The sequence below is a fragment of the Rhincodon typus genome, chromosome 33, assembly GCF_021869965.1.
Source record: "Rhincodon typus isolate 14 chromosome 33, sRhiTyp1.1, whole genome shotgun sequence".
Lineage (NCBI taxonomy): Eukaryota > Metazoa > Chordata > Chondrichthyes > Orectolobiformes > Rhincodontidae > Rhincodon > Rhincodon typus.
The window spans coordinates 18893991-18909222 of record NC_063364.1 but is presented as its reverse complement, the minus strand read 5'-3'; positions in this window follow the sequence as shown (position 1 = coordinate 18909222).

Here is a 15232-nt window from a genome sequence, read left to right as displayed (position 1 = left end):
AAAGAATCCCCCTCGTCCTCACGTACCACCCCACCAACCTCCGGATCCAACGCATCATCCTCCGACACTTCCGCCATCTGCAATCCGACCCCACCACCAAAGACATCTTTCCCTCCCCACCTTTATCTGCTTTCCGGAGGGACAACTCTCTCCGTGACTCCCTTGTCCGCTCCACACTCCCCTCCAGCTCCACCACACCCGGCACTTTTCCCTGCAACCGCAGGAAGTGCTACACCTGTCCCCATACCTCCTCCCTCACCCCCATCCCAGGCCCCAAGAAGACTTTCCACATCAAGCAGATGTTCACCTGCACATCTGCCAATGTGGTATACTGCATCCGCTGTACCCGGTGTGGCTTCCTCTACATCGGGGAAACCAAGCGGAGACTCGGGGACCGCTTTGCAGAACACCTACGCTCGGTTCGCAACAAACAACTGCACCTCCCAGTCGCGAACCATTTCAACTCCCCCTCCCATTCCTCAGACGACATGTCCATCCTGGGCCTCCTGCAGTGCCACAACGATGCCACCCGAAGGTTGCAGGAACAGCAACTCATATTCCGCTTGGGAACCCTGCAGCCCAATGGTATCAATGTGGATTTCACAAGTTTCAAAATCTCCCCTCCCCCTACCGCATCCCAAAACCAGTCCAGCTCGTCCCTGTCTCCCTAACCTGTTCTTCCTCCCACCTATCCCCTCCTCCCACCTCAAGCCGCACCTCCATCTCCTACCGACCAACCTCATCCCGCCCCCTTGACCTGTCCGTCCTCCCTGGACTGACCTATCCCCTTCCTAACTCCCTACCTACACTCACCTTTACTGGCTCCATCCCCACCTCTTCGACCTGTTTGTTTCCTCTCCACCTATCCTCTCCTCTATCCCTCTTCTATCCGCCTCCCACTCTCTCCCTATTTATTTCAGAACCCCCTTCCCCTCCCCCTTTTCTGATGAAGGGTCTAGGCCCGAAACGTCAGCCTCTCTGCTCCTATGATGCTGCTTGGCCTGCTGTGTTCATCCAGCCCTGCACCTTGTTATCTCTTAATGTTGTTGTAACTGTCTCCTTAATGAACCGGCATTCTCGATCTACCGGCAAAAACAATATACCTCACATACCGCATGTTTTACTGCATTATCACGATCTCCCCAGTGTCCGGGTAGTCAGTTGAGGGTGTGAGAAGGCCCTCTGCCGTCAAGTTTTATTTAATGCAACTTTGCCTTATTATTTACATGATTTGTGCTGTAAACAAAGGAAAGAGTGATGTGTATTCACCCTGCATTATATTTCCATGATGCTGCTTGGCCTGCTGTGTTCATCCAGCCCTGCACCTTCTTGTCTCGGATTCTCCAGCATCTGCAGTTCCTACTATCTCTGATTATATTTCCATGACTTGTGTTTTTACGGATGTCTTGATCATCCAGCACACATGATTCTAGGTGGCGGTTGATTAAAAAAAAGTTTGCCGTACATATTGAATATAGGGCTGACTCTAAGACTTTTAAAATGAACCTCAAATTACAACTGAATACCCTGATGTCATTATACTCAACCTTGAAAAACTCTCTTACCTATACACTGTAGTCTTCAGTCACATTGCCACCCATTGATTGTCCATTATCATTAAGCATTGTGGCTCAGCGGTTAGCACTGCTGCCTCAGAGGACAAGGGAGCTAGGTTTGATTCCATCCTTGGTGACTTTCTGTGTGAAGTTTGCACTTTCTCCCCATGTCCTGTGTGGGTTTCTGCTGGGTGCTTTAGTTTCCTCCCACATTTCAAATGTAAAGGATCCCATGCACAAAACTGCGCAAGGACTGTGAGAAACACTACATGGGCCAAACCGGAAGAAAATTGACTCTACGGTTACATGAAAACCAACTAGCCACCAAGAAACACCACCAATTCTCAATTGTCTCACTACTTATGGACAACGTTGGACACAAATTTGACTGGGACAACACAGCGATAGTTGCACAAGCCAAACAGAGATACGCCAGGGAATTCCTGGAGGCCTGATATTCTAACCCGAACTCCATCAACAAACACACTGAATCAGTGTACGAACCACTGAAAAACAAAACCAAAATAATACCGATCACCCCAGCAAACCGAGGCATATAAATAACAAGTGAGACAGAATAGCGACACTTCACAGGAAGCGCACTGACAATGTTACCTAGCAGGGTGAGGAAACATTTGCAACCAAACCACCAGCTTGGCAAGCATGTCTACAACCTCAGTCAAATCTTTGAATGAAATACCAGAATAACACCATTTTCCTGCTCATTCCTATGGCGCTGCAACAGTTTCTCTTTCATATAAGAAAACAGCACAAACCACAAAATATTGCTGCGATTACTGAAAATGATGAATTAAGTATTTGAGTAAGCTGGATGTTATACTACAGCTACACAGGAGCGACACGGTAGCTCAGTGGTTACCACTGCGCTGATTAGCAACTGTAGAACAGTTTCCTCACACAGTCCAAAGATGTGCAGGTTAGGTGTATTGGCTATGCTAACTTACCCATAGCGTCCAGGGATGTGCAGGATTAGCCATGGGAAATATAGGGTTATAGGGATAGGGTGAGGGTAAGGGTATGGGTCTGGGTGGGATGCTTTTTGGAGGGTCAGTGTGGACTCAATGGGCTGAATGGCCTGCTTTATTACTGGAGGGATTCTATGATTCTATTCTACACCATATTGATGAAGTGTGCTCTGCAATTGGGAAATGGTGGTACATTAATATACCACTGGATTAGTAATCCAAAGGCCCATGCTAATGCTCAGCGCACATGTGCTGCTTTGAAGATGGTTCAAATAGTTTTTTGGACTTGAGTTTGAAAGATTGTGGAGACGACTGGAGTTTTTCTCAAAGTTCAAAGAAAAGGAATTTTTGTCTTTAAACAAGGCATTTCTTGCGAACAATAAGGTTCCAGATAATTGCTAGTCGTGGTTGCTTGGGGAAAACACTGACTGTTTTACAACTAGGTTTTATGGCTGTTTGAACCATGTTGGCAGTCTTGGAGTTTATATTTGGATATTACAACTGAGGAAAGGCTCAATTCATTTTTCCTAAGCAGGAGACACTTTTGCTGAGGCAGCTGGGTGAAAACTGATTGTTACTCTGGAAAAATAACTGAGAGGACTTCTTAATATTGTATTTCTTGAGCAAGACATATCTGCCAATATTCCCGACGCAAATATGCACGATTAGTGACTTGACTGCATGTACAAAAGCACCAGATTGACAGACTTTGAAACATCCTATACCCTATTGTATCTTGCCTTCAAGAAAATCTATTAAAAGCGGGGAAGCATTTTAAAAAACATCTCTGCGGAGAGTGAAAATTTGGTTATCATTGCCTGAAGTGCGTGTCTTGTTTTGGTTTACTTAGAGGGGTTAAATAAAAAGTATACTTTCATGTTCCAAATTATGTGTGTGTTAACAATTCTGAAACATCATTGAATGGGTTTGTTTTATAATAAATTGATAATTTTATGTTTATTGAGGAAACCTGTCATTGGACCTCTTCATTCTAAGTCTAATATAAAGAAAGTTTAATTGCCCAGGTCAAGACTTGGGTAGACTATTTTTCCTTTACTGTTGCAACCTGTAGAGCATGGGACTAGTGTGATACTTTGCTTCTCCCAGATCAGTTGTAATAGGTTCAGATCCCACCAGGGCAGCTGTTGGTGATTAAATTAACGCCTGGAATATAAAGTTGGTGATAATGGCCATGACAATTATTGTCAATTGTTGTTAAATGTCAATTGTTGTAAAACCCCAACTGCCCTTTAGAGAAGGAAATCCACCATCCTTATCCAGCCTGAGTTACATTGACTCCAGACCCACAGCAATGAGTTTGACTTTTAATTGCTCTCTGGTTTGCTGGATCATTTAACTCAGTTCAAAGGCAATTATGGATGACCAATAAATGCTGACTTGCCAGCAACACCCACATATTAAGAAACAATAAAAATAACTGGCAGCCTGAAGTTTTACTGGAAATTATACCCTGTAGTGAGGCCACCAATAAGCAACACAATGTCTGCTCCCTTTTGAAAGTGGCTACATTTTCACTTTAGGAGAAGATGAGCAAAGCACTGTGTAAACTGGTAGACAGATTTTTAATCAGTAAATTAATCAAGGGTTATGGTGAAATAGGCAGGGAAGTGGAATTGAAGGATTATCAGGTCAGCCACGATCTAATTGAATAGCAAGACAGATGGGCTGAATGGCCTACTTCTGCTTCTACATCTTATGGTCTAGACACAATATTTCGAGCCAATCCAAGACACAAGCATTAGATTACCCACTTGAATGGAATTATACTGTAGTCAGCTGAAGTTTAACATGAAATGAGATAGCCTCCCGGAAGGTGTCAGTGTTGAGGAGTCAGATCAAGAAATGATTCCCAAGATTTACCGTCATTTCACATTGCAAACCATACAATACCGCTTCAGATCAATGTAGCAGTATGACTGCCCTGAGGGGCCTGTGCCTGTCAAGGTCAAGATCACTATTAATGTGAGGAAAATAAAGAGGTCACATACATGTGCAATCCTCGGTGGGCTAAAAAAAAATATGAAAGTGGGGGGGCATGATGCTAGCTGGATCAGTAATATCTGATCTTTCTATTTTGTTTCCTCCCTTTAGAGGTGCATTGACAAACATGACCGAGAGCGATTTATCCCGTTGTTAATTGATTGCTTCCCGAGCCACCAGCATCAGCTATGGTCACAAACTAGCAACAGCTTCAATTACTGGGCACTCACCCTGATGAGCTGCTCAGGAAAGAGAACTCCACATCACCTCTCTAATTTGGGCTTCAACTCCAAGTCAAATTCAGAAGATGAAAGACAGAAGAAACATTTACGTTTATGTAGCACTTTACACATGTGCTTGATGATAAAGTAGTCACTGTTGACATGTAGTAGCTAACTCGAGCATAGTAAGCTCTCACAAATAGCAATGCGATGCTGATTAGATAATTTGACGGTGTAATGTTGATTGAAGAACAAATATGACCATAGCATCAGGGATAATTCCTGGTTCTTCGTTGAAATATGGCCATGGAGATCTCCATTCCAGCAGGAATTCGTTAACATCACATCCAAAAATCGGCTCCTGTGACAACATCGCATTCGCTTAGTGCTGTTCTGAAGTGGGACGTGAGCCCAGAACCTTGGCATGCAGAGGGGAGAGAACTACTACTGAACCATCACTACTGTGATATGAACAATGTGAGAATGTACTGCAAGTGATAATGCAGCATCCCTCAGTTATAGAGCAACACTGAATGACAGCTCTATGTGCTCGAGTTTGTAATGACAGGATTGTTACGGAGCAGGAAGAGTTCATCTAGCCCATCCTACCCTCATCGGCTCTCTGAATGAGCAGGTTCATTAATGCCATTTTCCTGCCTTTCTCTGGAACACTGAATATTGTTTTCTATTTAAACAATCATCTGATGCCCTCCTGAGTGGCTCAACTGAACATGCCTGTACCACGTTTTCAAGCAGCACGTTCCAAGCCCCAACTACTTGCTGTGTCAAAAAGCTTTTCTTTCTTACATTGCATTTGCTGCTTTTGCAAATTAGTTTAAATCTGCGCCCTCATGTTCTTGATTCTTTTATCATTGCAGTTTCTCCTGATCTATACGTGGTCCAACCTCTCCTGATTTTGGAAACTTCTGTCAAATCCCCACTCCCTGGTCTCCACACTCTTGCTAAACTTGTTGCCTCCTCTCTCACCATTGTGATCAGAATAGAGCCACCTTCACCCTGCACGCTCTTTTTAACCTTGCTTCTCACTCTCAGCTCTGTATAATCCACTCTCTCAGTGCTGTTTTAAAACTTGCTGCCTCCTCTCTCAGTGCTGTGTTAATTAACCAACTCCCCACAAGTCAGACAGGCATAAAGCAGAGAGCGAGGAAGGTCTGATAAATTAAATCGCATATATTTCAATGCAAGGTAACAGGTAAAACAGATGAACTCAGGGCACGGTTGGGAACATAGGACTGGGATTTCCATAGAATCCCTATAGTGTAGAAACAGGCCATTTGGCCCAACAAGTCTCTCTGAAGAGCATCCCACCCAGACTCATCCCCTTTCCTATCCCTGTAACACTGCATTCCCCACAGCTAATCCACCTATCCTACATATCCCTGGACACTATGGGCAATTTAGCATGGCTAATCAACCTGACCTGCACATCTTTGGACTGTGGGAGGAAACCAGAGCACACAGATACAATAGCAATTACAGAGATATGGCTCAGGGACGGACAGGACTGGCAGATTAATGTCCCGGGTACAGATGTAATAGGAAGGATAGAAAGTGGGAGGGAAGGGGTGCAAAAGAGGTGGGGAGTGGCATTTTTGATTCGGGATAACATTGCAGCTGTACTTAGGGAGGATATTTCTGGGAATACATCCAGTGAAGTTATTTGGGTGAAACTGAGAAATAAGAATAGAATGAAAACCTTATTGGGATTGTACTTTAGACTCCCCCCAGTAGTCAGTGGGAAATTGACAAACAAATTTGTAAGGAGATCTCGGTCATCTGTAAGAATAATAGGGTGGTTATGGTAGGGGATTTTAACTTTCCAAACATAGACTGGGACTGCCATAGTGTTAAGGGCTTGGATGGAGAGGAATTTGTTAAGTGGTTACAAGAATATTTTCTGATTCAGTGTGTGGATGTACCTACTAGAGAAGGTGCAAAACTTGATCTGCTCTTGGGAAATAAGGAAGGGCAGGTGACTGTGGTGTCAGTGGGGGAGCACTTTGGGGCAGGCGACAATAATTCAATTAGTTTTAAAATAGTGATGGAAAAGGATAGACCAAATCTAAAAGTTAAAGTTCTAAGTTGGAGGTAGGCCAATTTTGATGGTATTAGGCAGGAACTTTCAAAAATTGATTGGGGGCATGTACTTACAAGTAAGAGGACGGTTGGAAAATGGGAAGCCTTCAAAAATGAGAATAAAGAGAGTCCAGAGAGAGTATGTTCCTGTTAGGGTGAAGGACAAGGCTTGTATGTGTAGGGAATGATGGATGACTAGAGAAATTCAGGTTTTGGTCAAGAAAAAGAAGGAAGCATGTGTCAGGCATACACAGCGGAGATTGAGTGAATCCCTAGAAGAGTATAAAGGCAGTAGGAGTATACTCGAGGGAAAACAAGAGGGCAAAAAGGAGACAGGAGATAGCTTTGACAAATAGGGTTAAGGAGAATCCAAAGGGATTCTATAAATACATTAAGGACAAAAGGGTAACGAGGGAGAAAATAGGGGCCCTTAAAGATCAGCAATGTCGCGTATGTGTGGAATCGCAGGAGATGGGGAGATATTAAATGAGTATTTTGCAACTGTGTTTACTGTGGAGGAGGATATGGAAGATAGAGAACGAGGGGAAATAAATAGCGATAGCTTGAAAAATGTTCATATTACAGAGGAGGTTGTGCTGGAAATCTTACAACGCATAAAGGTGGATAAATCCCCGAGACCTGATCAGGTGTACCCTAGGATTCTGAGGGAAGCTAAGGAAGTGATTGTGGTCCCTTTGCTGAGATATTTGTATCATCGATAGCCACAGGTGAGATGCCGGAAGACTGGAGATTAGCTAATGTGGTGCCACTATTTAAGAAAGAGGGTAAGGAAAAGCCAGGAAACTATAGACCGGTGAGCCTGACGTCGGTGGTGGACAAGTTGTTGGAGAGAATCCTGAGGAACAGGATTAACATGTATTTGGAAAGGCAAGGACTGATTAAGGATAGTCAACATGGCTTTGTGTGTAGGAACTCATGTCTCACTAACTTGATTGAGGTTTTTGAAGAAGTAACAAAGCAGATTGATGAGGGCAGAGCAGTGGACGTGATCTATGTGACTACAGTAAGGTGTTCAACAAGGTTCGTCATGGTAGACTGTTTAGCAAGGCTAGACCACATGGAATACAGGGAGAACTAGACATTTGGATACAGAACTGGCTCGAAGGTAGAAGACAGATAGTGGTGGAGGAGAGTTGCTTTTCAGACTGGAGGCTGTGATCAGTGGTGTGCCACAGGGATCTGTGCTGGGTCCACTGATTTTCGTCATTTATCTAAATGATTTGGATTTGAACATAGGAGGTATGGTTAGTCAGTTTGCAGATGACACCAAAATTGGAGGTGTTGTGGACAGTGCAGAAGGTTTCCTGAGTACAACAGTATCTTGATCAGATGGGCCAATGGGCCATGGAGTGGCAGATGGAGGTTACTTTAGATAAATGTGAGGTGCTGCATTTTGGAAAGGCAAATCAGGGTAGAACTTATATACTTTGTTGTAAGGTCCTGGGCAATGTCGCTGAACAAAGAGACCTTGGAGTACAGTTTCATAGTTCCTTGAAAGTGGAATCACAGGTAGATAGGATGGTGAAGAAAGCATTTGGTATGCTTTCCTTTATTGGTCAGTGCATTGAGTATAGGAGTTGGAGGTCATGTTGCGGCTGTACAGGACATTGGTTAGGCCACTTTTGGAATGCTGTGTGCAATTCTGGCCTTGTGCTAGAGGAATGACGTTGTGAACCTTGAAAGGCTGCAGAAAGCATTTACAAGGGTGTGGCCAAAGTTGGTGTGTTTGAGCTATAGGGAGAGGCTGAATAGGCTGGGGCTATTTTCTCTGGAGTGTCAGAGGCTGAGGGGTGACCTTATAGAGGTTTATAAAATCATGAGGGGCATGGATAGAATAAACAGACAAGATCTTTTTCCCAGGATGGAGGAGTCCAAAACTAAAACATAGGTTTAGGGTGAGAGGGGAATGATTTAAAAGGGACCTAAGGGGCTACACTTTCATGCAGAGGGTGGTGCGTGTATGGAATGAGCTACCAAAGGAAGTGGTGAAGGCTGGTACAATTACATCACTTAAAAGGCACCTGGATGGGTATATGAATAGGAGGGGTTTAGAAAGATGTGTGCCAAATGCTGACAAATGAGACGAGATTAATTTAGGATATCTGGTTCGCCTGAATGAGTTGGCCTGAAGGATCAATTTCTGTGCTGTATACTCTACGACTCTGCACACTCTTTTTAGACTTGCTGCCTTTCCTCTTGGTGATCTGTTCAGAATGAATGCCCTTATGTACATATACAGCCAGGCCTATTTTCTCTAGCACACCCTCAACATTAGTACCCTTTAGTTTATGTTCTCTCTGCTAGTGCCAGTGAAAGAAGGTTGTGCTAGTGAGCTGAGGTATTTATGTGTCCAAGTCTGGGTTTGAGCATTCACATGCTGGAAAGGTCACAGATGAGGAACCACTCACTAGTTACCCCTGCATTGCAGGTAAATGCATATAGCATTCTGAGTACTGTAGACCAGCTAGGCAGTAGGCCAGTCAAAGGGAAACAGGACAAAAGGAGGACTCGCTGTCTTTCTGCCAGCCAACCACCATCTCAAGGAAACAGGGTGAGAAGATTTCAACTATCCTGCAAAGCCAAGAATCACAAAATCAACTACTGAATTATCAATATTTCACCATTTCCTCTTCAAGAATGAATTGTAGAGACTGATGTTTCAATTCTTAGCTTTCTTTTGAATTCACTTCTCATTTTTTAATCAGTGAATGTATGCTGCAATACTATTTCTTCTTATGTTTAGTAACCAATAAACTAAGTCTTTTGTTAACTCAAGAAAGCCTGGTTAAAACATAAGTTCATTTAATCATTTAAAACATTAATTCATTTTCCAAGAAAAGGAGGGCATCCTTTGTCAGTTAATCTTGTTGTGACCAACCGAAGGGTCAGTTAAATAAAGAATGGGAGCCTATTCATTCCTTCTCACAATATGGTGTATCCTGTCTGGAACTGCAATAACTTGGAAAACATCAGCCTGGATCTGCTTGTAATACTTGTCAACTTTGAACATAATCTATCTACGACCTCCACCATATCGATTTTGAATATTTTAGTGACTTTTTTTCATCCTCTGACATCACGGCCTGGGTAGCATCTGCTTCCTTGGCTAAAAATAGATGAAACGTATTAATTTAGTGCCTCAGCATTTTGACCCCATTGCATGTGCAAACCCCGTTTTGGTCCCTAGTTTGCCATTCACGTCATTCTACCGTCCTTTTACTATTTATCTCCCTGCAGAAGAACTTTGGGATTCTCCTTTATGTTACCTGTCATTCTCTTTTCATAATCCTTCTTTACTGCTCTAATATGCTTTTCCACCTCCCTTCTGAACCTTTAGTATTCAGCTTGGTTCTCAATTGTATTTTCTACCCAATACCTACACACTTTTTCTTCATCTTAATTTCCATGTTCTTTTTCATCCAGGGAGCTCTGGATTTGTTTACCTTACCTTTCCTTTTTAGGGGAATATACCTCGACTGTGAGTGAATCTCTCTCTTTGAAGGTAGCCCATTGTTCATTTAGAGTTCTTCCCATCAACCTTTGTCTCTAGTCTATCTGGCCCTGTTTCATTCTTGGCCCATTGAAGTCAGCTCTCTCCCAGTTAATTATTCTTACTCTGGATTGTTCATTGTTCTTACGCATCATCCTCCTAACAATCACTGATCCCTAAATGTTCTGCATGAATACTACCTAGCCAAACCTAGAGATGCCTCCTTCCTTGCTGGAGTGGGCGCATACTGCTGGAGGAAATTGTCCTAAACATAATCTAGGAAAACTTGCTTCTTATACCCTTTATTGAACCACTATTGCAGTCTAATTTAAATAGTTAAATTTCACCATTATAATGACTCCATTGTATAGAAAAGCCTATAGCATTCTGTAATTCCTTTGCAAATTTGTTCCTCTTTATCTGTCTTAACAGTTGGTGGCCAATAGATTACAGCAAGCAATGTAATTGCACCTTTTTTGTTAATTAACTCTACCCAAATTGATTCCGTACTTAAACTCTCTGGGACATTCTTTTTCTTTAACACTGCAATTCTCTCCTTGACTAATACTACCACCCATCCTCTTTGTCTTCCTTTCCTTGGACACCTTTTATCCAGGAATATTTAACACCCAATCCTGCTCTTCCTTGAGGCAGTTCTCTGTTATAGCCACAAAATGATAATTCCACATGTTAATGTGAACGTGTAACTCACCAATCCTAGTTAGCATATTCCTTGCTTTCAAATACATGAAGTTTAAACCTCCCTTATTTCGCTCCACCCAGTAATGTACTATTCTCTATTCTAGGGCGAACTGTCTCTTTCAGTTTATTGTGCACCCTAATATTCTCTTTTATTCTCTCCTGGTTCCCACAACTCACATGTTGTGTATACACTTCAAAATTTTGAATATATAATATATACAATATTGTTTATTCAAAGAATCTTGAACAGAATGGAACTTGAAATTCTGACTCACCAAGACTAGAGGCGTTGGTTAAAAATCTTGGACAAAAATTCTGCTGATGGAACAGTGGAGATATTGTTTGGCTTTGAAACAGTTAGAATTTTGCAACACTTTACAGTCAATTAGCATCTGAAATTTTTTAAAACTTCCTCAGTGATTTTACACTCTTTAAAATGGAATTTATGGGTGTTACAAGTGATGCTTACTCCCTTTTGCTCAGTGCAAACTGGACGGGGGGATAGAGATTGAATTATATCAGATTTATTTTGTCTCCTTCACCTTTTTAATTCTTTCTTGGCTTTAGTCTGGCTGCCTGCTTTTTCTGTGAATAGTATATTATCTGGCTTGAACCAGCAGCTTCAGCATTAATATAACTTTATACTTCTTGGCAACTTTACAGTCATCTGAATGCCATATTTTATTCAATGAAGAATTTATCATCTCTTTCCATACTCCAACCTTTATCCCCCATTGAAATATTAATCCAGCTTCCAAAGATAATTAATTGACCTTGCATTAAATGTAACAATATCAGAGGAGTGGATTGCTCTGAGTAACTCACGTATCTAACCACTTGGTGATTTGCCAAACATCTATTACCTATACAGAGACAGGGTGAGATCTGCGGCAATTCAACACACTAAAAGATCATGATGAGCAGACCTGCACTTGCAGCAAAATCAAATTGTAAGTCAGCTCAAGAATTCTGATAGCAGACAAGAAATGGACATTCCTAGTATCTCCATAGACCGGTTAAAATTAGTCAAAATTAACTGATCATGTTAGCAAAGAAAGCTCTATTTCATCATCTTCATCTGTTAGTCCATATCATGACATACACAAAGCAAAGCCAGACAATTATTACCTCTAACTGTGACTGTGTATTGCAGCATTTCTGTTTTTGTCATGCCTACATGAGCAATGTCTAAGCATTTGTCATGAAGACTACATAAACCCACAACAACTGGATGACAAATTCCACAAGATTGATAAGACAGACACAGTAACACAATAATTACTATGAGATCCAGAAGCATTACTTTCTTTACTGGCTTTTCCTACACATAGCTGTCATATAGGACAAATTGTGTCCAATTAGGAGGAAATAAGATTAGTGCTAACATTATATAACAGACTATATTCATGCACACCGGACAAAAGCCCTAAAACAGTTCTGAGGAAGGGTCACTGGACCCGAAACGTTAATTCTGTTTTCTAGTTCACAGATGCTGCCAGACCTGCTGAGCTTTTCCAGCAACTTTGTTTTTGTTCGTGATTTACAGCATCCGCAGTTCCTTTTTTATTTAGACAAAAGGCCGAACTGTTTAATGAGTGCAGAAAGGAAAAAACATAGCCAGAGTAAAGACATTTCTGAAGAAGGGTCTAGGCCCGAAACGTCAGCTTTCCTGCTCCTCTGATGCTGCTTGGCCTGCTGTGTTCATCCAGCTCTACACCTTGTTATCTCAGATTCTCCAGCATCTGCAGTTCCTACTATCTCTGAAACAGTTTTGACTGTTGTACAGCATATAAATGCTATTATTCCAGACTTTAATGAAAGGCTTCTTCTATGAATGTTTTGCAAACTTCTACCTGCATCTCCAAATGTGAATCTTGTAATATTCCAAAGTAGAAACACCTGCACTTGCCGCTGTACATTCTCACATGTTCATTGACATAGTAGCTGAAGAATGGAGATGTTTCACAGAGAATTGACCATCTTTAGCTGTACTTACCTTAATAACACACTACTCTGTTCCTTAACAGCTCTTTACAACCTAGAAAACATGAGATATTGAATAATCGGAATGACAGAGGGAACATAGTTATGTTTTGTCTAGTCCTCCCTCCATTAGATGCATGTCAAATGAATTATAATTTACAGAAAACTGCTGCAAAATGTTTAGCAAATACTGTTTTGTTTTGGTGTTGGCCATTTCAGGTTTTCAATGCTGAACTATGACCTTTATGCCATCTAAAGATTGAAGTGACCTCTTTAATTCTATCCTCTGGTTGGAAAAATAATGATCATTTCCCAAAATCAATTTTCTTCCAAGTTGGTATCAATCTGGAAAGCACTAGGTCAAAGTATGTGTAGAAATGTTTTGAGGTTCAGTTGAAGATGGAGGAGGAGTAAAGCATTTTGAATTACAATTTGAAAATTACATTTTGAAACTGCTTTATGGTGTCAACTATAAGTATGTGGAATATTTTCTACATGCAACAAAATTTTAGTATATTTAGTCACGTTAGGGATGATTCACCTTCAGACTCAGCATCGCCTAAATAAGATTTAAAACTGCTGGCATGTGTCACCATTCCTGCTAAAAATGGCAATACACAAAAAGGAAAATATAATTGTTGCACAACAGATACAATAGAAGTCTAAATGAATGTCAGTATATTAAGTCTGTCTTCAAAGTGAAAATTTGCAATGTGAAAAAAGACAGGAGTGAAGTAATCCACTGGAATACTGGATAAATTGTTATTTTGAAAATGATTGACAGAGGTGAAAAGTGTGATGTTTCATAACATGTTAAAGGCAATGAAGGATTTGTCAATATGAACTTGGCTATGAAGATGTTATTATCAAATGGTTGCATGTAGGCATTATTCCATGCCCTATTTCCTCTGCTAAAATGCACATTTTTGGCTCATGTTTATTGATGCTTCATTCGGGGTGGTTTTCTTGGTAGCTTTTGGTACAGAGGCTTTGCTTGCCTTCCATTTTCAGGGTCAGGACCAGGATGGAGGTCCCTAGTCTACCCCAGCCAGAACCCATGCTTTGGCATTACTCTGAAGAACAAGCCAACTATCTGAGCTAACCAACCTCCTGTAGACACCATACACCTAATTGGCTGAAACTAATGCAAAAATTACCAACAGGTCACACAAACTAAATAACTCTGTAATCATTTCAGACATCATGTAAAGGATTCAAATCTTCAATCTTTAACGAAGTAATGAGTTACTGTGACATTATAGGAGGCCTCATTACACAAGTGTCAAATTTGCAATGGAATATTGATAGAAAGCAAGGCAATACAAAAATACAGAAGAACATTTGCCCTTCACGAGCCTGTGGTTAGTCATACACCACTGTGTAGAAATTCTTGCGCACTCAATTGAAGTAGCCCATGATTCAGCAATGTTTTCCTCCTATAAGAGTAAGTTAACTTATATTTATTCAGCGAGTTAAAATCCAGAGGTATGAGAAGTATAATCCATGATAGGATACCTTCATGGGCTACCACAGGTTATATATGTAACTGATCAGTGAGATTTATCAAACTTGTCACTCTTAAAAGGATTGCATCTGAAGTCCTAACCTCAGAGATATGAAAGGTTCAGCTCAGCAGTGGTTTGCGATTTTCAAAAATTCAAAAAGCAAGTGCACCTATAGTTTTTCTTTCCCTTCTTCATTTTTGTCAGTGTTGTTGGCAAGGCTGGTGTTTATTGCTCAGCCCTAACAGCTCTTTGACAGGGAGTGGTAAGCCATCTACAATTGAATGGCATTGCCAAGCCATTTCAAAGGGGAGTTGTGGATCTGGAGTAATGTGTGGGCCTGACCAGGTAAGGAATGTGCTTGGCAACCAATTGCTTTTTTTTAATGTCAATCTTGAAACTTTATGTTGCAATCCCTGCAAACAATTTGTGCACAGCAAACTTCCACAGACAGCAACATCATAATGACCAGATAATTTGCTTTTATGTTGATTGAAGGATAAATAATGGCCAAGGAAAATTCCCCTTTGAAATAGTGCCATGTGATATCTACATTCATTTCAGAGGGCAAATAGGGCCTTGGTTAATGTCCCATTCAAAAGACAGCATCTTTGACAATGCAGTGCTCCTCCAGTACTGTACTGAAGTTTCAATCTTGATTTTTGCACTGAAA